Below are 8,108 nucleotides of genomic sequence, written 5' to 3'. Positions count from 1 at the left end.
TCACTTACCTTGATTCCTGTGCACCGACTCTTTGGACTCTGCTCACCTACCTTGATTCCTGTGCGCTGAATCCTTGTACTCTGCTCACTTACCTTGATTCCTGTGCGTCGACTCCTTGGACTCTGCTCACCTACGCTGATTCCTGTGCGCCAGACCCACCGACTCTTTGGACTCTGCTCACCTACCTTGATTCCTGTGCACCGACTCCTTGGACTCTGCTCACCTACCTTGATTGCTGTGCGCTGACTCCTTGGACTCTGCTCACCTACCTTGATTCCTGTGCATAGACTACTTGGGGTCTGTGCACCAGATCCGCCGACTCCTTGGACTCTGCTCACCTACCTTGATTCATGTGCGCTGAATCCTTGGACTCTGCTCACTTACCTTGATTCCTGTGCGCTGACTGATTGGACTCTGCTCACCTACCTTGATTCCTGTGCGCTGAATCCTTGTACTCTGCTCACTTACCTTGATTCCTGTGCGCTGACTCCTTGGACTTTGCTCACTTAACTTGATTCCTGTGCGTTGACTCCTTGGACTCTGCTCACTTACCTTGATTCCTGTGCGCTGACTCCTTGGACTCTGCTCACTTACCTTGATTGCTGTGCGCTGACTCCTTGGACTCTGCTCACCTACCTTGAATCCTGTGCGTTGACTAATTGGACTCTGCTCACTTACCTTGATTCCTGCGCGTCGACTGCTTGGGGTCTGTGCACCAGATCCGCCGACTCCTTGGACTCTGCTCACCTTCCTTGATTCCTGTGCGCTGAATCCTTGTACTCTGCTCACTTACCTTGATTCCTGTGCGTCGACTGCTTGTGGTCTGTGCACCAGACCCGTCGACTCTTTGGACTCTGCTTACCTAACTTGATTCCTGTGCACCGACTCCTTGGACGCTGCTCACCTACCTTGATTCCTGTGCGCTGAATCCTTGTACTCTGCTCACTTACCTTGATTCCTGTGCGGTGACTCCTTGGTCTCTGCTCACTTACCTTGATTCCTGTGCGTCGACTCTTTGGACTCCACTCACCTGCGCTGACTCCTTGGACTTTGCTCACTTACCTTGATTCCTGTGCACCGACTCCTTGGACTCTGCTCACCTACCTTGATTCCTGTGCGCTGACTCCTTGGACTCTGCTCACTTACCTTGATTGCTGTGCGCTGACTCCATGGACTCTGCTCACCTACCTTGATTCCTGTGCGTTGACTAATTGGACTCTGCTCACTTACCTTGATTCCTGCGTGTCGACTGCTTGGGGTCTGTGCACCAGATCCGCCGACTCCTTGGACTCTGCTCACCTACCTTGATTCATGTGCGCTGAATCCTTGGACTTTGCTCACTTACCTTGATTCCTGTGCGTCGACTCCTTCGACTCTGCTCACCTACGTTGATTCCTGTGCGCCAGACCCACCGACTCTTTGGACTCTGATCACCTACCTTGATTCATGTGCCCTGAATCCTTGGACTCTGCTCACTTACCTTGATTCCTGTGCGTCGACTCCTTGGACTCTGCTCACCTACCTTGATTCCTGTGCGCTGACTCCTTGGACTCTGCTCACTTACCTTGATTCCTGTGCGTCGACTGCTTGGGGTCTGTGAACCAGACCTGCTGACTCCTTGGACTCTGCTCACCTACCTTGATTCCTGTGCGCTGAATCCTTGGACTCTGCTCACTTACCTTGATTCCTGTGCACCGACTCTTTGGACTCTGCTCAATTACCTTGATTCCTGTGCGCTGAATCCTTGTACTCTGCTCACTTACCTTGATTCCTGTGCGTCGACTCCTTGGACTCTGCTCACCTACGCTGATTCCTGTGCGCCAGACCCACCGACTCTTTGGACTCTGCTCACCTACCTTGATTCCTGTGCACCGACTCCTTGGACTCTGCTCACCTACCTTGATTGCTGTGCGCTGACTCCTTGGACTCTGCTCACCTACCTTGATTCCTGTGCATAGACTACTTGGGGTCTGTGCACCAGATCCGCCGACTCCTTGGACTCTGCTCACCTACCTTGATTCATGTGCGCTGAATCCTTGGACTCTGCTCACTTACCTTGATTCCTGTGCGCTGACTGATTGGACTCTGCTCACCTACCTTGATTCCTGTGCGCTGAATCCTTGTACTCTGCTCACTTACCTTGATTCCTGTGCGCTGACTCCTTGGTCTCTGCTCACTTACCTTGATTCCTGTGCGTCGACTCTTTGGACTCTACTCACCTGCGCTGACTCCTTGGACTTTGCTCACTTAACTTGATTCCTGTGCGTTGACTCCTTGGACTCTGCTCACTTACCTTGATTCCTGTGCGCTGACTCCTTGGACTCTGCTCACTTACCTTGATTGCTGTGCGCTGACTCCTTGGACTCTGCTCACCTACCTTGAATCCTGTGCGTTGACTAATTGGACTCTGCTCACTTACCTTGATTCCTGCGCGTCGACTGCTTGGGGTCTGTGCACCAGATCCGCCGACTCCTTGGACTCTGCTCACCTTCCTTGATTCCTGTGCGCTGAATCCTTGTACTCTGCTCACTTACCTTGATTCCTGTGCGTCGACTGCTTGTGGTCTGTGCACCAGACCCGCCGACTCCTTGGACTCTGCTCACCTACCTTGATTCATGTGCGCTGAATCCTTGGACTCTGCTCACTTTCCTTGATTCCTGTGCGTCGACTCTTTGGACTCTGCTTACCTAACTTGATTCCTGTGCACCGACTCCTTGGACGCTGCTCACCTACCTTGATTCCTGTGCGCTGAATCCTTGTACTCTGCTCACTTACCTTGATTCCTGTGCGGTGACTCCTTGGTCTCTGCTCACTTACCTTGATTCCTGTGCGTCGACTCTTTGGACTCTACTCACCTGCGCTGACTCCTTGGACTTTGCTCACTTACCTTGATTCCTGTGCACCGACTCCTTGGACTCTGCTCACCTACCTTGATTCCTGTGCGCTGACTCCTTGGACTCTGCTCACTTACCTTGATTGCTGTGCGCTGACTCCATGGACTCTGCTCACCTACCTTGATTCCTGTGCGTTGACTAATTGGACTCTGCTCACTTACCTTGATTCCTGCGTGTCGACTGCTTGGGGTCTGTGCACCAGATCCGCCGACTCCTTGGACTCTGCTCACCTACCTTGATTCATGTGCGCTGAATCCTTGGACTTTGCTCACTTACCTTGATTCCTGTGCGTCGACTCCTTCGACTCTGCTCACCTACGTTGATTCCTGTGCGCCAGACCCACCGACTCTTTGGACTCTGATCACCTACCTTGATTCATGTGCCCTGAATCCTTGGACTCTGCTCAATTACCTTGATTCTTGTGCGTCGACTCCTTGGACTCTGCTCACCTACCTTGATTCCTGTGCGCTGACTCCTTGGACTCTGCTCACTTACCTTGATTGCTGTGGGCTGACTCCTTGGACTCTGATCACCTACCTTGATTCCTGTGCGCTGAATCCTTGTACTCTGCTCACTTACCTTGATTCCTGTGCGCTGACTCCTTGGACTCTGCTCACTTACCTTGATTCCTCTGCGTCAACTCTTTGGACTCTACTCACCTGCGCTGACTCCTTGGACTCTGCTCACTTAACTTGATTCCTGTGCGTCGACTCCTTAGACTCTGCTCACTTAACTTGATTCCTGTGCGTCGACTCCTTGGACTGTGCTCACCTACCTTGATTCCTGTGCGCTGAATCCTTGTACTCTGCACACTTACCTTGATTCCTGTGCGCTGACTCCTTGGACTCTGCTCACTTACCTTGATTCCTCTGCGTCGACTCTTTGGACTCTACTCACCAGCGCTGACTCCTTGGACTCTGCTCACTTAACTTGATTCCTGTGCGTTGACTCCTTGGACTCTGCTCACCTACCTTGATTCCTGTGCGTCGACTGCTTGGGGTCTGTGCACCAGACCCACCGACTCCTTGGACTCTGCTCACTTAACTTGATTCCTGTGCGTTGACTCCTTGGACTCTGCTCACCTACCTTGATTCCTGTGCGTCAACTCCTTGGACTCTGCTCACCTACCTTGATTCCTGTGCACCAGACCCGCCGACTCTGCTCACCTACCTTGATTCTTGTGCGCTGACTCCTTGGACTCTGCTCACTTACCTTGATTGCTGTGGGCTGACTCCTTGGACTCTGTTCATCTACCTTGATTCCTGTGCGTTGACTCCTTGGACTCTGCTCACTTACCTTGATTCCTGTGCGTCGACTCCCTGGACTCTGCTCACCTACGTTGATTCCTGTGCGCCATACCCACCGACTCTTTGGACTCTGCTCACCTACCTTGATTCCTGTGCACCGACTCCTTGGACTCTGCTCACTTACCTTGATTCCTGTGCACTGAATCCTTGTACTCTGCTCACTTACCTTGATTCCTGTGCGCTGACTCCTTGGACTCTGCTCACTTACCTAGATTCCTGTGCGTCGACTCCTTAGACTCTGCTCACTTACCTTGATTCCTTTGCGTCGACTCCTTAGACTCTGCTCACTTACCTTGATTCCTGTGCGTCGACTCCTTGGACTCTGCTCACCTACCTTGATTCCTGTGCGCTGACTCCTTGGACTCTGCTCACTTACCTTGATTCCTGTGCGTCGACTGCTTGGGGTCTGTGCACCAGACCCGCCGACTCCTTGGACTCTGCTTACCTTCCTTGATTCCTGTGCGCTGACTCCTTGGACTCTGCTCACTTACCTTGATTCCTGTGCGTCGACTCCTTGGACTCTGCTCACCTACCTTGATTCCCGTGCACCATACCCGCCGACTCCTTGGACTCTGCTCACCTACCTTGATCCCTGTGCACCAGACCCGCCGACTCCATGGACTCTGCTCACCTACCTTGATTCCTGTGCGCCGACTCCTTGGACTCTGCTCACTTACCTTGATTCCTGTGCGCCAGACACTTGGACTCTGCTCACCTACCTTGATTCCTATGCAACGACTCCTTGGACTCTGCTCACCTACCTTGATTCCTGTGCGCCAGACCCGCCAAGTCTTTGGACTCTGCTCACCTACCTTGATTCCTGTGCGCCAGACCCGCCAACTCTTTGGACTCTGCTCAACTACCTTGATTTCTGTGCGCCAGACCCGCCAACTCTTTGGACTCTGCTTACCTACTTTCATTCCTGTGTGCCAGACCCGCCGACTCTTATTTATATAGCGCCATCATATTCCACAGCACTGTACAATGTGTGTTATTATTATTTATATATCGCCATCCTATTCTGCAGCACTGTGCAATGTGTATTATCATTATTTTTATAGCGCCATCATACTCCACAGTGATGTACAATGTGTGTTGTTATTATTGATTTATATAGCACCATCATATACCGCCGCACTGTACAATGTGTTGTTATTATTGTTGATTTTTATAGCGCCATCATATTCCGCAGCGCTGTACATTGTGTCTTATTATATAATGGATTTTAGGAACAACATTTTCATATTTCATGATCAGTTTTTTATGAGATTTAGGATTGTTTTTTCTCCATATTGTCAGTTTTCTTCTTTTGTGATTAATTAGTCTGAATTAATAACAGTTTTAATAAACAAGGGATATCAGCTGTTACCAAACCTAAGCAGTGTTTGTGCTTCTAGTGAAATACAGAAAATAATAAATGAAAACTAATAATACATTGAAATCTGCCCATGAAACGGAATTCATAGTCATTCGTGGTCACTGTTGGCAAACCAGAAACCAGAATTGTGACATCATCGGTGTCTGTGACATCATAGGTCTCTGCGACATCATCGGTGTCTGTGACATCATCGGTATGTGCCTATAAAGCTGCAAGCCGCTCCTCTTTCCCTTTAGTGCAGTTGGGCGCTCGACACTTCAAGGTGCTATTCCATAGCGAACTTAAAGTGTTGCTACCAACGATTTCAAACGGTTATGGAGAAGAAAAGCAAATCTAGTGCTGTGCAGGATTGCTGCCTTCTTTCTGGACTTCGGTGGAGTTTAAAGAGATGCTGCCCCAGAAAACTGAGAACATTCTGCAAAAGAGTAAGATCAGCTTTCACAAACGCTGTAAGGCGGACAAGGAGGAGAGACGAAAGCACGGAGCACTTGGCCAGTAGAGTCATACTCAAAAGAAAGAGAGAGAGTAGCAGTTCAGAGGAAGAAAGATACAAAGAAAGGAAGAGGAGGAGAGTAACTGCTAATGACAGAGATGATGGCATCAAAGATCTGGGGCAGCAGGGGGGGCAACAAGGACGTGAACACCTGAAGCAACGCATGCTGGTGAAGGGAAAGTTTCCCATCAAAAGATGCAGGAGTAAGGAGGAGAGTATTGTTCCTGCTAAAAGATTTAGGAGCCTTCTCCCCATGACAGTCTCCGGCTTCACCTTCCATTCTGTGCTGGGACAAGGAGCCTTTGGAATGGTTGTTTTGGCTTCTGTCCCTACCAGGGACTCCCCGGTAGCGGTTAAGGTCATCAAAAAGAAAGCCATGAAGACTGAATACATAATAAGAGAGAGGAGGATTCTGGAGGTGGCTCGGAACAGCCCATTCCTGTGCCATGGATACGCAGCCTTCCAAACACAGAGATGCGCAGTCCTTCTCATGGAGTATATGGCTGGAGGGAGCCTCGAGTCATATCTGCGGAGGTTGGGCTCCTTCACCGAGACCGCCGCTGCCTTTTATGCAGCAGAAATGGTGTGCGGCATCCAGTTCCTCCACTCTCGGGGAATAATACATCGCGACTTGAAGCCGAGTAACGTCTTGCTTGATGGAGAGGCCCATGTAAAGCTCGGCGATTTTGGGTGTGTTGTAGAAAATATTTTCGGGACCGCACAGACCACAGGAATTTGCGGCACATTTGCCTACATGGCCCCAGAAGTACATCTCAAGCAAGCATATGGCGTTGCCGTGGACTGGTGGTCCTTCGGGGTGATGCTCTTCCGCATGCTGAACGGAGATTACCCTTTCTTTGCCGGCGATTGCAGGAGGACACATTTCCTTCATATCGTGCATGGCAACCCCCGCTATACCAAAAAGCTGAGCAAGAAAGGTCTGGACATCTTAAAGCATCTCCTGAAGAAGGACCCTCAGCGTCGCCTCGGGGTGAAAGGAGACATCAGGCGGCATTCGTTCTTTCAAAGCATCAAGTGGGACGACATAGAGAGCCGACGTGCAACTCCCCCGTACCGGCTGGAAGTAAGATCAGATCTCCACCAGAAGAAGCTCTGCAATATTCCATCAATTCTGCGGACCCCGGAGGACATTTCCTCTTCATCCAGTAAAAAGGACCTGTCTGGCTTTACCTTTGTAACCCCAGACTGGATGAATTGAAGGATGGACAGTGCCCCGGCCAAGTGACTCCCAAACTCTTGTTTCCAAAGACAATCCCAATAAATGAAGGAAACAAAACACACTTTTGGTTTTTGTATCTTCAATTCTATAGAACTCTGGATGGCTGTAAGTGGGTGTGACCTCACAATACAGTCCCTGCCTTTGTGACATCATACACCGTGACACCTTTCATATACTCTGAAACACGGAATATAACAAATAAAACTAAATTTCAAACATGTACTTTCTGCACCTCGCAATTAACACAATCCGGGCGATACTTCGGCCAGCTGACCGGCTCCGACACTCCAGAACGCCCCCAAAAAAGGCCAACACAAAATCTGCCCCAAAACAACGAATTCCGAGGCCAGAATAAATATTATTACCCCCCATGTCCGAGTCAGAAAATACCCCACAAATAAATAAATGCCCACAGTAACCTTTTCATTTCCAGCAACACAGCCACATCCTATGAGCTGGATTATCAATTATTAGATGGAGAAGATAAGTGACCTCTAGAGACCTGTCGCTATAATTACCATTTATTTACACATTATTACTACTTATATAGAGCCACCATATTCCGCAGTGCTTTACAATGTCTGTTAATATTATCATTTATATAGCGCCACCATATTCCGCAGCGTTTTACAATGTGTGTTATTATTATTATTGATTTATATAGTGCCACAATATTCAGCAGCGTTGTGCAGTGTGTTATTATTTATATAGCGCCATCATATTCCGCAGCGCTGTACAATGTGTGTTATTATTATTGATTTATATAGCGCTATCATACTCCGCTGTAAAATGTATT

The 8,108-nt window shown here is 49.4% G+C and overlaps 1 pseudogene; it reads left to right on the top strand.

Annotated features, from left to right (window-relative positions):
• The first annotated feature begins 6,325 nt into the window (after window positions 1–6,325).
• LOC149284188 (protein kinase C delta type pseudogene) lies at window positions 6,326–7,291 on the top strand (annotated as a pseudogene).
• Window positions 7,292–8,108: the final 817 nt, after the last annotated feature.

Source organism: Sceloporus occidentalis, unplaced genomic scaffold (genome assembly GCF_023333645.1).
Source record: "Sceloporus occidentalis isolate IW3139 unplaced genomic scaffold, rSceOcc1.0.p SCAF_97, whole genome shotgun sequence".
Classification (NCBI taxonomy): Eukaryota; Metazoa; Chordata; class Lepidosauria; order Squamata; family Phrynosomatidae; genus Sceloporus; species Sceloporus occidentalis.
The sequence above is the reverse complement of the archived record's forward strand: the minus strand, read 5'-3'. Positions and strand labels throughout refer to the sequence as shown.